Genomic DNA, 17,235 nt, shown 5'->3' with positions numbered 1-17,235 from the left:
ACTCTGAGATGAGGAGGGACGGTCATTTTGCTCGCTCGGTATTGCAAGATTTCTTAGTGTAATCAGGCGGGCACCCACCACCGAGTGCGGTACTGCTTGGGACTCTATTCATAAGGTGAGGAATCCACAGGTTGTTGTATCCATCAGAAGAACAAGTTACTTACCTTCGGTAACGCTTTTTCTGGTGGATACACTAACTACCTGTGGATTCCTCACAGTCCCTCCCACCTCCCCGTTGCCTGCCTGATTACACAGTTATCTTGCAGTCTTTGGGTTGATATTTCTTCTTGTATTTATATATTTATATATGTATATATATGCGTGTATATATATGTATATAGTGATATTTCTCTGTATATTTTTGTATATTCGTGTAATTAAGCTCCCAATAAGAATGGATGGTTTAAATGGACAAGGTTTTTGTGTGCGTATATCTTTCTATATTAATTTTCAATTTTCATGGTCGGTTTACTCCTGTTTGCTTTAAGAGCACGAAAAAAGATGATGTGAAACTGACGTCAGCACGCCGACGAGGACCTCTTATTGGCACGTTGATGTCAGACGGAGTCACGTGGAGCCGTGCCATTATGACGTCCTCGTCGACGTAGACAGCTAGGAAGAAGACTTTCCATCGGATGCTGGCGCAAGGATCGAATTCATAAGGTGAGGAATCCACAGGTAGTTAGTGTATCCACCAGAAAAAGCGTTACCGAAGGTAAGTAACTTGTTCTTTTTGACAATGGATACAAGATGTTGCACTTAAAATATGTCTTCATTTATTTAGCTGATAAAAAGTACGGTGACACAGTGTTGTGTTTTGGATTTGAATGTGTTAGCTATCTGGGCTACTTCTAGGGCGTCTTGACCTCCTATGTTAACTCTTTAAGATCTTAGTTAAATGGATGTTTTGTTCAGAGCAGAGCTTGGAAACACAGGGCAGTGATTGCGTCTTTGTGTTTCATAGCTCCGCTGTTGGACAAACATGCAGGAACTAGAAAATATTTTGACTAAAGACACCAAAAGGAAGTGGACCGATCCCTTCTGCACTGGTGCAGCGCAGACACCGACACCATGGGCCAGATTTAAAGAAAAGTGGTGCAACGCAGCGCTGTTCCAAAATTGGCAGCCCCACGCTACGTCACTTTAGAAACACAGGGATGCGCTGAATTTAATTGAATACAGCACACCCCTGCGTTTCCCCCTGTGCTGGGGCTAAATTTAGCTACCAGCGCAAACGCAGGCTTCCTTGCACCATCATGCAAGGATGTCTGTGTTGAGGGGTGTGATTCTTTATGTGCGGGAAGGTGTCCCTTCCGGCACATAAATAATCACTAATGGCGCTTTGGCACTTCTGTGTGTGCTGCACAATGCAGCACACACAGAAGTGCCAAAGCATCATTTTCAAATGATTGTTTATGTGCAGGAAGGGATATCTTCACACACATAAACAATCATTTCTGGCATTTTGCTCTTTCTATGCATGCTGCAGAATGCAGCATGCATAGAAAAAGCAAAAAATAAGGAGTAATAAAAGTATTCCTCATCGTTGCGCCCTGCTAACGCCACACCTGGGGGTGGCGTTAGATTTTGGTGCTGCCTCAGGTTTACGAAATTTCATAAATCTGAGGCAGTATCAAAATACAATGGGTGTTGCTGTGGCATGCCCACAGCAACACCCAGTGCAGGCCCCTTCCGTGCACAGCGCTGCGTGGAAAGGGGCCGAAATTTACAAGGTGGCATTAACGCCGCAGTGCTTAACCCTACAGGGGCGTCACAAAAAGTGACGCTCCTGTGGCGCTAGGGGCCTATAAATACAGCCCCATGTACATCTCCCTTTAACTGCAGTGTCCTTACTCCGTGCCTCCTTGCCCCACCAAAAAGCGATATGGGAGCAAATTGATTTTCTCTGTGGGGCTAGTGGCAGGAGTGGGTCTAGGCAGCCATTTTTAACATTGTTCCCCACAGAGTGAAAAGGTACCCGCATACAATCTCCTTTAACCGACAACCAATGAGTGAACTTTTAAAAACTCTTTGGGGCATATTTAACAAGACTCTAGCACCACTGGAGCGTCACTTTTTGTGATCCTTCGGTGGCGCTATGCACTGCACCATAATAACAAGGTGGCGCTAAGCCACTTTTTTTCACTTAACACGGCTTTGTAAATATGGGCCCCTCCAACGCAGTTTTGTGTGCCAGAGTGGCGTACAATGGGTGTTGCTGTGGGCACCCCACTGCAACACCCATTGCTTTTTACGCTGTGCTTGCTTTGTTGTGGACGTTTACACCATTCAATGTGAAATCTCTCCTTTCTGTGAGATGGCAATTAACATGAACTGATAAGATATTGTGCATTGTTGTAAACTCCCATTCGCTGGAGCTAGCAGGACACAATTGCTGTGAGATTAAAAATGCTTCAATACATTACTATTTCCTCTGCAACCTTTACTAGCAACCTTTACTTCAGGACTTTCACTACCATGGACTGCCCTTCCCTTCAATGTACCGTAGGTGCTTCTGTTGAAAACAAACAAATTAGTGAAAATCCATAAAGCCAAGTCGTGTATCAAAGTAAACACACCGTACACGTGTCCCTTTCAAATTAAATAGGCTACTCTCCAAGAAACACGTAATCCTATTAAAGCAACTATGGAGTGTACTACATAGAGCCCCGGTGAATACACAGAGGTGAAACAAATTGATGCACCTCTCATTCCTCTCTCCCAACATTACGAACAGGCAAACAACAGAGACATGGTCCGACACATGGCATGGGCATGGTACTTAGCTAACACGTTGCATCATTCTGCAAGTTATATGCAAGGCTCTGGGTTCATGTCCACACCAACTTAACCTGTTGCCTCTATTCCTTACTGTGTGAACAAAAAACTGTGCAAATACACCTGCACTGCAAAATGTTTATGGGATATAGCATGTTTTCCCGACACCACATTTCAGATTATCAACTGTCACAACTTTCTGTAAAGGACACCCTTCTCAACAGAAAGACTTAGGGGGGTCATAATGACCCTGGCGGAAGGCGGAGAAGTGGCAGTAAGACCGCCAACAGGCAGGCGGTCTTTTTTTGTATTATGACCATGGCGGTTACCGCCATGGTCATCCGCCGGTTCTCCGTTCTGCCCGCCGGGCTGGAAACCTGGGTCTCCAGCCCGGCGGCCGTTACTATACCGCCGGCGGTATTTTGACCCGGCTTACCGCCGTGGATTTCCTGCGGTTGGAACCGCCATGAAATCCATGGCGGTAAGCACTATCAGTGCCAGGGAATTCCTTCCCTGACACTGATAGGGGTCTCCCCCACCCCCCACCCCCACCCCGACTCCCTCCCAAAGGTGGCAGGGCCCTCTCCCCACCCCGACCCCTCAGTGCTTATGACCATACATGGAAATCTCCTATGAGAGAACCAACAAAACCTCTTCAAATGCCATCTGGTACAATCCAGAGCTCAGAGCCACCAAGTGAAGCTGCTACAAACTTGAGTAACAATGGCAATCTACCAGGATTCCTCCGATAGAACAACCCATATAGCAGCTCTCAGCAACTACCAACAACAACTCAAGGAGGCCAAGAGACCAGCCATCACGACCATCACTGACTCAGCATCTAACCGCAAAAAATAAATTTTCAAAACAGTCAAAGAGTACTCCAACCCAGCAGCCACAGAGAACACCATTCAGTCCTCCTAAGAACTTTGCAACATACTCTCAGACTACATACACAGCAAGATCACCACCATCTACAACAACTTAGACCCCCAACCCACTCTCTCCAACTTCAGCTCTCTCTACACCTCCAGTGTACACCAACAGCATGATCTCTATATGGGCACCACTCACCACTCAATCCATCTCAGCAATCATGTCATCCATTCACTCCGGGTCACCCACCATTTCATGCCCCCACCACCTGTTCAACCTCGGAACCAACCTCATCAGCACGGAACTAACTAGCACCCTCAACACCTTCTTCACCTCTGCAGTTTTTCCGGACAAATGAAAACATGAGGAAATGAAACCCTTCCTGAAAAACCCTCTAGCAAACCCAAAAAAGGTCAACAATTGCCGACCCATCTCTCTACTCCTTTACCCAGCCAAAGTATTTGGGAAGGCCATCAACCAGAAGCTCACCAGCAACATTAAAGAAGACAACCTTTTGGACACCTCCCAATCAGGTTTTCATTCCAACCACAACACCAAGACCACACTCATCGCTGCCACTGCCGACATCAGAGCACTCTTTGACCGCAGGGAAACTGCCGACCTGATCTTCCTTGACCTTGTTTGACACCGTCTCCCACTACATTCTCATCAACAAACTTCACAGCCTCGGAATGCAAAACAATAAGCTGAAATGGATCACCTCCATCCTGACAGGATGCACTTAGAGCGTCTGACTATGACCTTTTCACCTCCACACCTAAGAGCATCATTTGAGGTGTACGCCAAGGTTCATCCCTCAGTCCCACTTTGTTCAATACCTAGATGACCCCCCTCCCCAACATTGTAAGATCCAATGGACTCAATATCATCTCCTACGTAGACAATACTCAATTGATCCTCTTACTTACTAAAGACCCCTCCACCACCAATACCAACTTCCACAATGCCATGACCACTGTAGCAGACTGGATGAAGACCAACTGCCTGAAGGTCAACTCCGATAAGACAAAAGTCCTGATCTTCAGGAAAAACACCTCCATTTGCAGCCATAGCTGGTGGCCAGCCAAGCTCGGACCCACTCCCTTGCCTATAGACCACACTCGCAACCTTGGCATCATCCTTGACAGTCAGATGACCATGAGGCAGCAGATCAACACAGTCACCTCCTCCTGCTTCCTCACCCTTCGCATGCTCCGCAGAATCATCGGATGGATCCCAGCCAAAACCAAGAAAACCTTAATCCAGTCTCTCCTTACCAGCTGCCTCATCTACGGCAACGCTTTCTACGCAGCAATATCCCCCCACCTCCTAAAGTGACACCTGACAATACAGAACACCACCACCAGAATCATCCTGGACCTTCCAAAGTGCACCACATCACCCCCACTTCAAAAGCCTCCACTGGCTCCCCGTCCAGAAGAGATGTAATTTCAAGCTCCTCATGCACACCTACAAAGCCCTACTTGATCAAGGACCAGACTATATCAACCACCATCTACACTTCCACCAATCCACCAAACACCTGCGCTCTTTCTCTCTGGCCCTCGCACACACACCTAGAATCTGGCCCAGTGGTGGCTGTTCTTTTTCCTACATCGCCGCCAAGGCCTGGAATTACCTATGAGTCCCACTCAAAACTGCACCCTCACTGGCAGACTTCAGGAAGAGACTCAAGATCTTGGTCTCTGACAGAGTCATTGCACCCCAGTGGCCAGATACCCCCAGGGGTGACAGCGACGTGTTCTACAAATAACTGATTGAATGACTGATAAGCCTGCACAGTACCTCAATAGTGTAAAAAAAAAATCTGCTACTGCCCTTACCCTGCACCATGGTGTGCTGTATATACAATACACAATGCACGCATTGGTGATGGTAGGAGGGCACTAAGAGGTGCAAGAAAAGTGGTGGTGCATTGGATGCAGCACCACTTTTCTTAAATGAGGCCCCTAGTGTTTAATATGAATGGGCGGCCACATGTTCACCATAATTCAAACATGCACATTTTACAACTTAGATTATTTTCTCTCTAACGACTTTAAACACAGCTTAACTAATCACCATATGCTAACATCTATGCCGTCACAAAAGAACTTTACTCTTTTACAATGACAAAATTAAAACCTTGTAGCTTGATAATGCATAGATCTAGATTCAAGATAATTATCAATTCTCTTTATAGTCTGATGATTTCTGTTTCTCATTTTTTCCCTCCTCTGTTTATTCTTGGTGCTTTGTTTTCTCCAGAAATTGTAAGCTTTGTAAAATCCAAGTGCCCAAATTATGGACACTGTCGCAATCAATAAAGGTTTCAGGATCATTCTCACAAAACCATTTCCCAAGTTTCCAAAGCAAGAGCCTACCTTTGAGAGTCCTTCACCTATTGCCTCCCAAATATTCATCTCTTTCAGGTCATTTAAGTCATTTTTCAGACTTGTCAGATTAAATAAGTATCTCCTTATCTCCCTGCTGTTATTGGGGATATAAGTGCAGGAGTGCTGTGACTTTAAAACTCGGCAGACTCCACCCTGAAAAATCAGTAGACATCTTATCTACAGTCATCCTTATCTTTATGTAATTCAAGGTCACACCTAATGATGGAATAAAAGCTCCAAATATATCTGCAGTAACTTCTTACCTACTCCTCTTTTAAATCTCATTTAAGGCCTCTCAATCTCTGCAGGATTGTTAATGTCATCCACTTGGTAATTAGAAAGAAAAAAAAACACTCCTAATTAGCATGCACCATACCAGCCTTTCGGCAACTTGTAATAAGCATTCTTACCACAGATGTAATAAACTCCAGGTACAGCCGGGTCTTGTCCATTTAGCATAAAATTCCATACATTCTTGAACAGGAACACATGTCTGCATTCACTCGTTGCTACAAACTTATTGTCAGCTTTTGATTGTGGCCTATATATACAAAGCCTTCCTACATGTTGCCAATATAAAGCAAAGCATCCTTGTGTATCAGGTGTTGTGAACTGTTTTATTCTTTCTAACTATATCCTTATTTATCTATCTACCTTTCCTGTCATTGCTTTCCTCCTAGCATCCACTTGATTAATGAACTTCTTTTCAACTGATGTAAGAAGATATATCAAGTTATTCCAGTGTGCATATGCTGTGCCAAATGTTATAGTACCTTCAAAGAATCCACCTTATAACCACCTTTGCAGTGCTGCTGAAATGCTGATGAATAGGAATATACAAGAAAACTAAGGCCCTCATTACAACCCTGGTGGTCAGTGATAAAGTGGTGGTAATACCGCCAACAGGCTGGTGGTAATTACGCCAAATTATGACCATGGCGGAAAGAGCTGAGTTAGACAGCCACTTTACCACACCGACTGCCAGGGCGGATCAACAGCCACCACGGCGGTAGCAGCCTACAGCCAGGAGGAAGACAATGTTCCTTCCACCGTATTATGACAACCCAATCTGCCACCTTTTCCGGGGCGGTACCAATGACATCAAAAGCCTGGCGGAAACACTGCACAGAAGGGAAAGGTTCACCATTGGAGACACAGGGAACAACCACGCCGCCATGGAGCCCGAGCTGCAAATATTTCCGATGATCTTTTACATCCTGCTCCACCACGAACACCAACAACGGCGAGTACAGCTGCCTAGCACACAGTGGAGGGGGGGAGGAAAAAGAGAGTGACACACACACGCACAACACACACCCCCAACACCATATACACAATCAGATGCATTAAGAAAACATATATACCTCTTACCCCTCAGGAATAATGCAAGGACAACACGAATAGATGAAAGTGAGTGTAATAATATAAATCAGTAGAAATACGTACATCCAATATAAAAGTATATACATATGTACAATTCAAGGGACACTGCCCAGTCCTCAATGTGCGTGGGCCAAAGGGCCACATGACAAAAGTCCAGGGCCCCACTTGTCTCCTGCCACAACACGGAGAGAACACTGCAGAGGCATCAGCTGGAAAATAGGCAGTCACCTCAGGGGGACAGGAACGGAGGAGGGCACCTCAGCCGGCAGATGGAACAACACCATTGGTCCTGGAGGGGGCAACATACCCATTGTTCTGTCCTGGGGAGTTCAAGGCCACAGTCTCTCAAGTGGGTGACTTGCCCACTTGTTCTGAAGAGGGCAACGTGCCCCTTGCTTGATCCTGGTGAGTGCAAGGCCACAGTCTCTCAAGTGGGTGACTTGCCCACTGCTTGGTCCTGGGGAGTGCAAGGCCACAGTCTATCAAGTGGGTGACTTGCCCACATGCTCCGGAGGGGGCAACATGCCCTGTGCGCTGTCCTGGGGAGTGCAAGGCCACAGTCTCTCGAGTGGGTGACTTGACCACTAGCTCTGGAGGGGGGATCGTGCCCTGTGATCTTCATCCTGGGGAGGATGGGGTGAGTGGATGGCTTTCCCACTGGTTCTGGAGGGGGAAACTTGACCTTTGATCTTCATCCTGGGGAGGTTGGGGTGAGTGGTTAGCTTCCCCACTGGTTCTGGAGGGGGCAATGTGCCCTGTGATCTTCATCCTGGGGAGGATGGGGTGAGTGGGTGGCTTCCCCACTGGTTCTGGAGGGGGCAACATGCCCTGTGATGCAGATGTTGGGGAGTGCAAGGTCACAGTTTCTCAGCTGCGTGTCATTCCCACAGGATTTGCAGGAGGAAGACCACACAACAGCCCATGGAGGCAGGTCTACAGAATGTCCGCCGGCTGCCCACTGCTGGTGTTGCTGCTGCTGGTGGTTGTGGGGGGAGCTCCTGCCTATCCCCTGCAGCCTTTGAGGGCTGCACAACCATGGTTGGTCGTGGGGGCTCCGACTGAGTCAAGGCACCAGACCCCTTGTCCTTCCTGCCTGCTGGTGCAGACCCCTTGCCCATCCTGTCAGTACCTGGGGATGGCTCCTTGACCTTCCTGGAAGCCGTTGGGGATGTCTCCTTGCCCTTCCTGGCAGCAGCTGGAGATGGCTCCTTACCCTTCCTGGCAGCACTTGGGGCAGGCACTCTTTCCGTGAGGCAGCCTGGTAGCCTGGATCCTTGACCACAACAAGTGGGTGTGGACACTACTGGGCCCGTGGACTGGGTGGCTGAGGTGCTTGCCTGGGTTTTAGCCACATTGGCCAGACATGAAGGACGGGGGGGGGAATGGGTAGAGAAGAGGTCAATTGTGGAGAGGAAAAGCTGCTTAGGGACATTGGGGCGGGGAGAGGGAGAAGGTATGGGAGTGGAGGAAGAGGGTGAGTTGTGGGAGGTGTCTTTCTGCTGTGTTTGGGTGCAGGTGCATGGGCTGGATGCTGTTATGTGGTGGATGGCTGTTGGGTGTCTGAGTGCTTGCATTTGTGTACTGTGGGAGGGGGGGCAGACACAGTGGGAGAGGACACAGGGGACGTGTGCATGGCTGTTCGGGTGGTGACTGCAGTGAGGTGTGTGTTCTGATAGGTGTGCTGGAGATGGAGGTAGTGGATGTGAATGTAGTGCATGCAGGTGTGAGTGTAGACGCAAGTGGGAGGGAGGTGGAGAAGGAGGAGGACGAGGACACAGTGGAGGCAGTGGATGTTGGTATGTCTGCATCTGGATGGTGTTTGTGTGAGTGCCTGTGGGATGATGTCTGGTGCTTGTGTTTGCCAGTGACACTCTTGAGTGTTGTCTTGTGTGGATGCTCGTCTGCCTGTGTGCTTGGGATAGGTTGGGGACGAGGGGAATGGGATTGGGTAGAGGAAGTTGGAGGGGGGAGGGTGGAAACGGGGACAATGGCTGCCATCAGAGAGGAGGCCAGAACCTGGTTTGATCTCTGTTAGGCCGCCAAGCCAGTGTAAATGCCCTCCAGAAACGCATGCATTTGGGTTGCCAGCCCCTTGGTGGCATTCACAATGGTTGACTGCCCAACAGAGATGGATCTCAGGAGGTTGTTAGCCTCCTCATTCAGGGCAGCAGGGCTAACTGGGGTAGGGCCTGAGGTACTTGGGGTGAAGGAGATGCCCATGCTAATGCACATAAGGACAGGATGACAGAACAAAAAGAGTGGGAGAGACAAAGGATACACTTGGTCAATGGCTGCACCAGCACCATCGTTGGCGTACACAGCACCCTCTTCCACAGCGAACAGGCCTACACACTATGCGATGCACTACCAGTTCAATGCTAGCCACCAGGGCATGGGGAGGGACACATACCGCCAACTGCAGCATACCTGGGACCCACACAGCCCTGCCCAGTAGTGGATGCCTAGAAGCTAGGTAGGAGGACTAACACATCAAAACCCTGGCCAACATTGGACCTACTCTGCAATGTCAGGCCTGGCCTAGAGGCACCCACAGCCACACATCCCCCACCCGGATACTACCATACCAGGCGTAAGCAGTAATGATGGGCACTGTACTCAGCCTATTGTGGCTGCTGTAATGCCCTCAAGTGCCCATCCAGCTCCGGATAGGCCACCACCAGTATTCGGGCCATCAGAGGGGTCAGGGATCGACAGGCACCCCTTCCTCCGCCGTCTTCCATGCCGAGCGTCTCAGATCATCCCACCGTTTCTGACAGTGGATGCTTCACCTGCCATAGACCACCAGGGCCCGCACGTCCTTGGCGGTGGCACACCATTTACCCTTCTTTTGATGGGTGCTGACCTGCAGAGGAAATACACACAGGGAAAGGTATTAGTCAGACCGTCCTGCCTGTTACACTCATGGCCCACCATACCCCTTCTGATCCCCATTTGCAAAGACCTGGCCCAGCACACAAGCAGCACGCTGCCTGGGGGACATCCACCAACCTCCCCCCCCCACACGAGGCCTTCGCACACACCACTCCATGCATTCATGCCCCAAGCATTGTGCTCACAGTGTACTCACCTGTTGGTCTGGAGGCCCATACTGCAGTGTGTACTGGGGTAGAACCCCATCCACCAGTCTCTCCAACTCTGCCGAGGTGAAGGCTTGGGTCCTTTCCCCAGTCACACGCGCCATGGTAGGTTACAGACACAGGTCACAGCAGCACATGCAGTGTAGGTCCTCTCCTGTTGAAGGTCAGGAAGCAAGTGAGTCAACAAATAGAAAATGGTGGTGACGTCCACGGAGGTGCATACCGTCATCGCCGGCGTACATCACCATTGGCCACTGTGCCCCATAGGGCCCAATATCATCCAATGAGGCGTTGCACGGCGGTTCCCGGCCTCCTCCCGCAATGGTGCACAACGTCAATGGAATTACCTCACTCACACCTGTGCCTCCACACAGGACAGGCAGACGCCTTTTCGGGGGGGCAGGCCCTGTATTATAACTGCGTCACAGTTCACAATTGTACATACAGGACAGATGCCACTTATACATTTCAAATTAACATCATGCATTGTACTGTTGTGGCTACAATGTACAGTTTGTGACCGGCTCCTCACTCTTTTGCCCCATGGATTGCTACTGCTGCAGATGAATAGGAGATGGAGACATACCCCCGTGTACAGACCCCTGGTGGACTTGGCAACACTAGAGGACAGGCACCTTTTCCTCACGTATAGACTGGACAGGGCCACAATCACAGAGCTGTGTGCCCAATTGGAGCCTGACCTGATATCTGCTGCCCGTCACCCCACTGGGATCCCCCCTCTTGTGCATGTCCTATCTGTGCTCCATTTCTTGGCAACGGGTTCTTTCCAAGTGACAGTGGGCTTGGCAGCAGGAATGTCACAGCCAATGTTCTCAATAGTGCTGATAAGAGTGCTGGATGCCCTGATTTAACACATGTGCAGCTACATTGTTTTCCCCAGGTGGAGGATTTGGCCACAGTGAAGGCTGACTTCTATGCAATGGGACATATCCCCCAACATCATTGGGGCAATTGATGGCACACATATTGCATTTTTCCCCCATGGCAAAATGAACTGGTGTTCAGAAATCAAAAGAGTTTTCACTCATTGAATGTCCAGATGGTGTGCCTGGCGGACCAGTACATCTTCCTCATCAATGCTAAGTATCATGGGTCTGTGCATGATGCCTTTATCCTGAGGAATAGCAGCATCCCAAGTGTGATGGCCCAACTGCAGAGACACAGGGTGTGGCTTATAGATGAGCCCTGGTTCCCACCCAGTGGATGTTGGTGTATGGGTATGGTGTGGGCCATATGGCATAGTGTGTGGCTAAATGTTGTCCCTCAATATTTGCAGGTGACTCAGGTTACCCCAAGCTATCATGGCTACTGACCCCTGTGAGGATTCCCATGACAAGGGCAGAGGAATGTTACAATGAGGCACATGAGCGAACAAGAAGGATAATTGAACATACCTTTGGCCTCCTGATGGCCAGGTTTCGGTGCCTCCATCTAACAGGTGGATCCCTGTGCTACTCACCCAAAAAGGTCTGCCAGATAATCAAGGCATGCTGCATGTTGCATAACCTTGCCTTGAGACGCCATGAGCCTTTTCTGCAAGACGAGTAGGCTGGAGATGGCATTGAGGCAGCAGTGGACCCTGTGGATAGTGAGGATGAGGAGGCAGAGGATGAGGACAACAGAGCTGCAGTGATTCGACAATACTTCCAATGAAACACAGGTAAGACAGTGTAACTTCACATTTCATTGCCATTTGTTTGTTTCACATTGTCACTGGCAGGGTCTGATTTCCCACTTCTATGCCCACTCACTGTACCCTTTAAACACCCTTTTTGCAGATGTTGGTACCCCACTATCGCTCCTGGTGTGTTCACTGCAGCCAACTACAGGTCTATCCTATGTGCACATTACTGTACAGTTGGTTTGCAATGTTAGAACCTTGTTAAACAAATACATACTTAAATCATTTGACATACTCCATAATTGTATAAAGTGTGTTTATTGAAGTGCTATGAAGAAAAGGGGGTAGTGCAAAGGGCTGGGGTGATGATGGAGGAAAGTCCAGGGTATTTTGTTCCAGTCTATTTGTAGCACATGTGCATTGTCCAAGGGGACATAGGAAGAGGAGCAATGGCAGTTCAAGGTAGACAGGGTGACAGAGTGGAACACAAGTGTGACAGTCAGGAGTGTGTTATTTTCTGATGGGGTCTTGTCAATAGTCTCTGGCTTCTGCCTGGATCGCAGGGAAAGTTTGCGGGGTGGTTCACCTTCTGCAGGGGAAGGGGTGCTGGTGGCCTGTTGGTCCTGTGGCGGGGCCTCCTGTCCACTAGCAGCAGCGGAGGTGGAGGGCAGTTCAGTAGCTGTCTAGTGGCAGGGGCCTGCTGTTGTAAGACTGCCTCCCTCATGATGTTGGCCATGTCTGCCAGCACCCCTGCTATGGAGACCAGGTGGTGTTGATGGCCAGCAAGTCCTCCCTGATCCCCTGGTACTGTCCCTCCTGCAGCCGCCTGTTCTCCTGCAAGTTGTCCAGGATCTGGCCCAGCGTATCCTGCGAATGTTGGTATGCTCCCAGGATCTCAGTGAGTTCCTCCTGGAGAGTCGGTTCCCTGGGCCTGTCCTCCCCCTGGCTCACAGCACTCCTCCCAGTTTCCCTGTTGTCCTGTGCCTCTGCCCCACTGCTACTGACCCCAGGTCCCTGATTGTCTTGGGTGCGAGGTGTGCCCTGCGGTCCCTGTAGTGGTGGACACACTCCTGATTGACGTGTCCTGGGGACAGAGGCATGGGTACAGTGGGTGGGTGCTGTGGTGGTGTTTCCTGAGGGGGGAGGCTCTGTGGTGGTGTGTGACTGTGGCTGGGTAACCGACTGTCCAGAGGTCCCTGATGGACCAGGTTGGTCATTCAGATCCAGGCGACCAAAGTTGCTGTCATCACTGTGAGCCTCTTCTGTGGGGGGACTGGAAGTTGCTGGCACCATGTAGGAGGCTGGCCTGGTTTGTAGTGGGTACCTTGGGTACTTACTCCTTATACCAGGTCCAGTTATCCCTTAGCAGCTCAGGCTGATAGAGGTATCTATAGCAGAGCAGCTTAGGCTGAATACCACTTATAGTTACAAAGTACTTATGCACAAATAAAGACAATACTCAGTATTACCAAAAATAAAGGTATTTACTTGGGTGACACAGTACCAAAAATATCTTAGAGACAATACTCCTTCTGGAGGTAAGTATTATACACAATATATACACTAGAAACCAAAATTAGACAAGTAAATAGTTATAGAATAATGCAAACAGTTGGAAATCCTATAGAATGCAATGGGAGAAAATAGGTCTAGGGGCAACACAAACCATATAGTAAAAAAGTGGAATGTTAATCACAAATTACCGCCTAGACAAGTGTAGTGTATGCAGAATCGCTGGAAGAGTAAGAATATAGTAAAGGTAAGTAAATTACCCCCACCCCAGAGCCAAGAAAAGCAGGAGTAAAGTACTGCAAGTTTCCTTAGGACACACTACACTTCGTTTTGGGGATTTTGCAGCAGCCAACCAAGTCTGCAAAGAACAACTGCTGGATTATTGGACCTGAAGACCTGCAAAGGAAGGGGACCAAGTCCAGAAGTCGAAAGAAGTTCCAGGAAGGACAGGAGCCCCTGCCAACTCAGAAGAGGGTGCAAAAGAAGAGTCCCCAGTTAGTTGAAGACTGCAGAAATACACCCTAGGAAGATGCCAGTGGGTTCTTGCACAATGCAAAAGATATCCCACGGCGTGAAGATCGTTGCAGAGGAGATTTCGTGTTGGAAGGCACCAACAAGCCTTGGCTACGACAAAAGTGCATTTTGCATCACAATGGTGACAGATGGACCCAGGATGGACCTGTGGGCCTCAACTTTGTTTGAGGAGGACGAGGGGGCACTCAGTACTTTAGAGAGCCCTCAGGATGCCAGCCAGCACCCCCATAAGCCACAGGATCCGGGTTCGAAGGAGGTGCAAAACGCGGTTGATGCAGCACAACAAAAGAAGGTCCCACACCACCGAAGAACAACTCAGAGAGTTGAGCGTCACAGTGTAGAGTGCTGGGGACCTGGGCCAGGCTGTGCATGAAGGAATTTTGAAAAGAGTGCACAGAGGCATCAGGAGGTGAAGAAGACACAATACACAGGGGTACTGTCGATCTCAGGGAAGACAAGGTCTTACCTCCTCCAAATTGCATAAGCAGGCCCTCAAGACAGTCTATGTTGATGATGTCCACCCTCTGTGTCCTTAGGAGCATGCTCGTCACCGTGAGAGGAGTCCCAGGGTACCAGTCGTTGCCTTTGAAGGTGCCTGCTTGGAGCTCCACTGGAGATTTCTTCGGTCCTTCTGGTGCAGAATGAAGACAGGGAGTCACCAGAGCATGCACACAGTGGAAATTGTTGCAGTTGCTGAAGAAAAGTGTCTCTGGTAGACACTTTGTTGCAGTTACAGCGTTTCTTGGTGCAGGCTGCGGTTGATCCGAGGTCAGAAGAGTCTGAAGTTCTTGCAGAGGATTCCTGAAGCAAACTTGCAAGCAGAATCTAAAGAGATCCCACAGGAGAGACCCTAAATAGCCCTGAGAGGGGGGTTGGTTACTTTATCAGCTAAGGACCTATCAGGAGGGGTCTCTGACGTCACCTGCTGGTACTGGCCACTCAGAGGCCTCCAGAGTGCCCCCACACCTTGCAAAGCAAGATGGCTGAAGTATGGGACACACTGGACGAGCTCTGGGCACCACCCCTGGGGTGGTGATGCACAGGGGAGCGGTCACTCCCCTTTCCTTTGTCCAGTTTCCCACCAGAGCAGGGGAGGAGAGGTCCCTGAACCGGTGTAGACTGGTTTATGCAAGGAGGGCACCATCTGTGCCCTTCAAAGCATTCCTAGAGGCTATGGGAGGCTACCCCTCCCCAGCCTATAACACCTATTTCCAAAGGGAGAGGGTGTAACACTCTGCTCTCAGAGGAAATCCTTTGTCCTGCCTTCCTGGGACTGGGCTGCCCAGACCCCAGGAGGGCAGAACCCTGTCTGTGAGGTGACAGCAGCTGTAGCTGCAGTGCAAGCCTCAGAGAGGTGGATTGGCAGTACTGGGGATGCATGGAATTAGCTCCCCAATACCAGATTTGGAATGGGGGACAATTCCATGATCTTAGACATGTTACATGGCCATATTCGGAGTTACCATTGTTAAGCCACATAGCTAGCAAAGGTGCCCCCATATAGTTCAGGGCCATTTCCCCGGACTTTGTGAGTATGGGGACGCCATTACACGCTTGCACTACCTATTGGTCAATACCTATATGATCCTTTTGGACAAGTTTTAGGAGCAAAACATGTTGACTTTTTCAAGCGGTTGAAGTAATTTTGCTTTACCCTATGAGTATATAAAGTGTGGGATCATTATTTCCCCTTCACTTTTACTGCGTTTTTAACCTTGACCAGGTCCTCACCTATTAAATATCTTCTTATATTGAGGAGGTACCTGAGCCAATTTTAATTTATTTTCTCTCCAGTTGTCTCTTAGTAACCTAAGATTTTTTGGTACTGAGATATATAAAAAAAACTCCTAATGGCTTGATGGTCCCATGTAGAACCACCTCAGACATCTCAGTGCCAGTCTGTGTCACGACTCACGTGCTGCTTGCGCCTGGAAACCGCAGATCTTGTGGCGTGGGTCTTGAAGGTTCGGCTTTGGCCCAGAAAGGGGCGACTCTTTCTAGTAGCCACGGTGCTGTAGGCAATGGAACCGCCAAGAACAGACCGTGCCCTTTAGAAATAGTGCCAGAGGGAAAAAACCCCAAAAGAGGAAAAAAACTCCAAACAGTGGATTCCTGAAACAAGGAACCAAAAAGAAACAAAAATGCAGGTACACACGAGTTTGACAAGATTCAGAACCGAAGACTAAGAACCAGGAGCGAAGACACACTCAGAGCAGATAGTGTTGCAGCGCAAGGAAAGGGAGAAAACAGAGCCCTTATATACCAAGAAAAAGGAAATGACCAAACAGGAAGTAAAGACGCCATCTTAGATAGGGAAGAAGTACATAGGACAGAATAGAACAGAAACCATAGAAAATAGGGAACAAGGAATGCTGGGAAGAAAAAGGTAATATGGGAAGGGGGAAAGACATAAAGAAAGGACAAGAAAAATGCCTCAGAAAGCAAAGAAGAAAAAGAAGAAAAAGAAGAGGTAAGGAGGGGTCAGAGGGAAATAGGGACGCAACAGAAGGCAGAGCGAGGCCCCAAGTAAAATCTGGGGCCTCGCGCGGTACACAGCAGGCTCGGGGACGCAGGCGCAGGCCGAATGTTCGGCTCGCGCCGCGTGGTGCGGCGCAACAGTAGGTCCCCCCCCCGAAGGTCCAGGTTTGAAGGGAAACAAACGATGAAAACGAGAAATCAGAAGAGGGGCGTGAACAGAAGATGCATCTTCCCAAGAGCATTCACTGAGAGGATATCCCTTCCAGTGAATCAAATACTGAAGACGTCGGTGAAAAAGGTGAGAGTCACAAATTTCCTGAACCTCATATTCAGGCACATCATTCACCAACACAGGAGGAGGACAAGGAAACTGACGAGAGAAAGGGTCAGGGACAAAAGGTTTGAGCTGGGATACATGAAAGACCGGATGAATTTTCCAAGTATGAGGCAAGCGAAGACGAACAGTGACAGGATTGATCAACTGAAGAATTCGGAAAGGCCCATAATAGCGAGGCGTGAACTTATTTAGAGAAAGGCG

Source organism: Pleurodeles waltl, chromosome 3_1, assembly GCF_031143425.1.
Source record: "Pleurodeles waltl isolate 20211129_DDA chromosome 3_1, aPleWal1.hap1.20221129, whole genome shotgun sequence".
NCBI classification, from domain to species: Eukaryota; Metazoa; Chordata; class Amphibia; order Caudata; family Salamandridae; genus Pleurodeles; species Pleurodeles waltl.
This window is presented reverse-complemented; position numbering follows the sequence as displayed.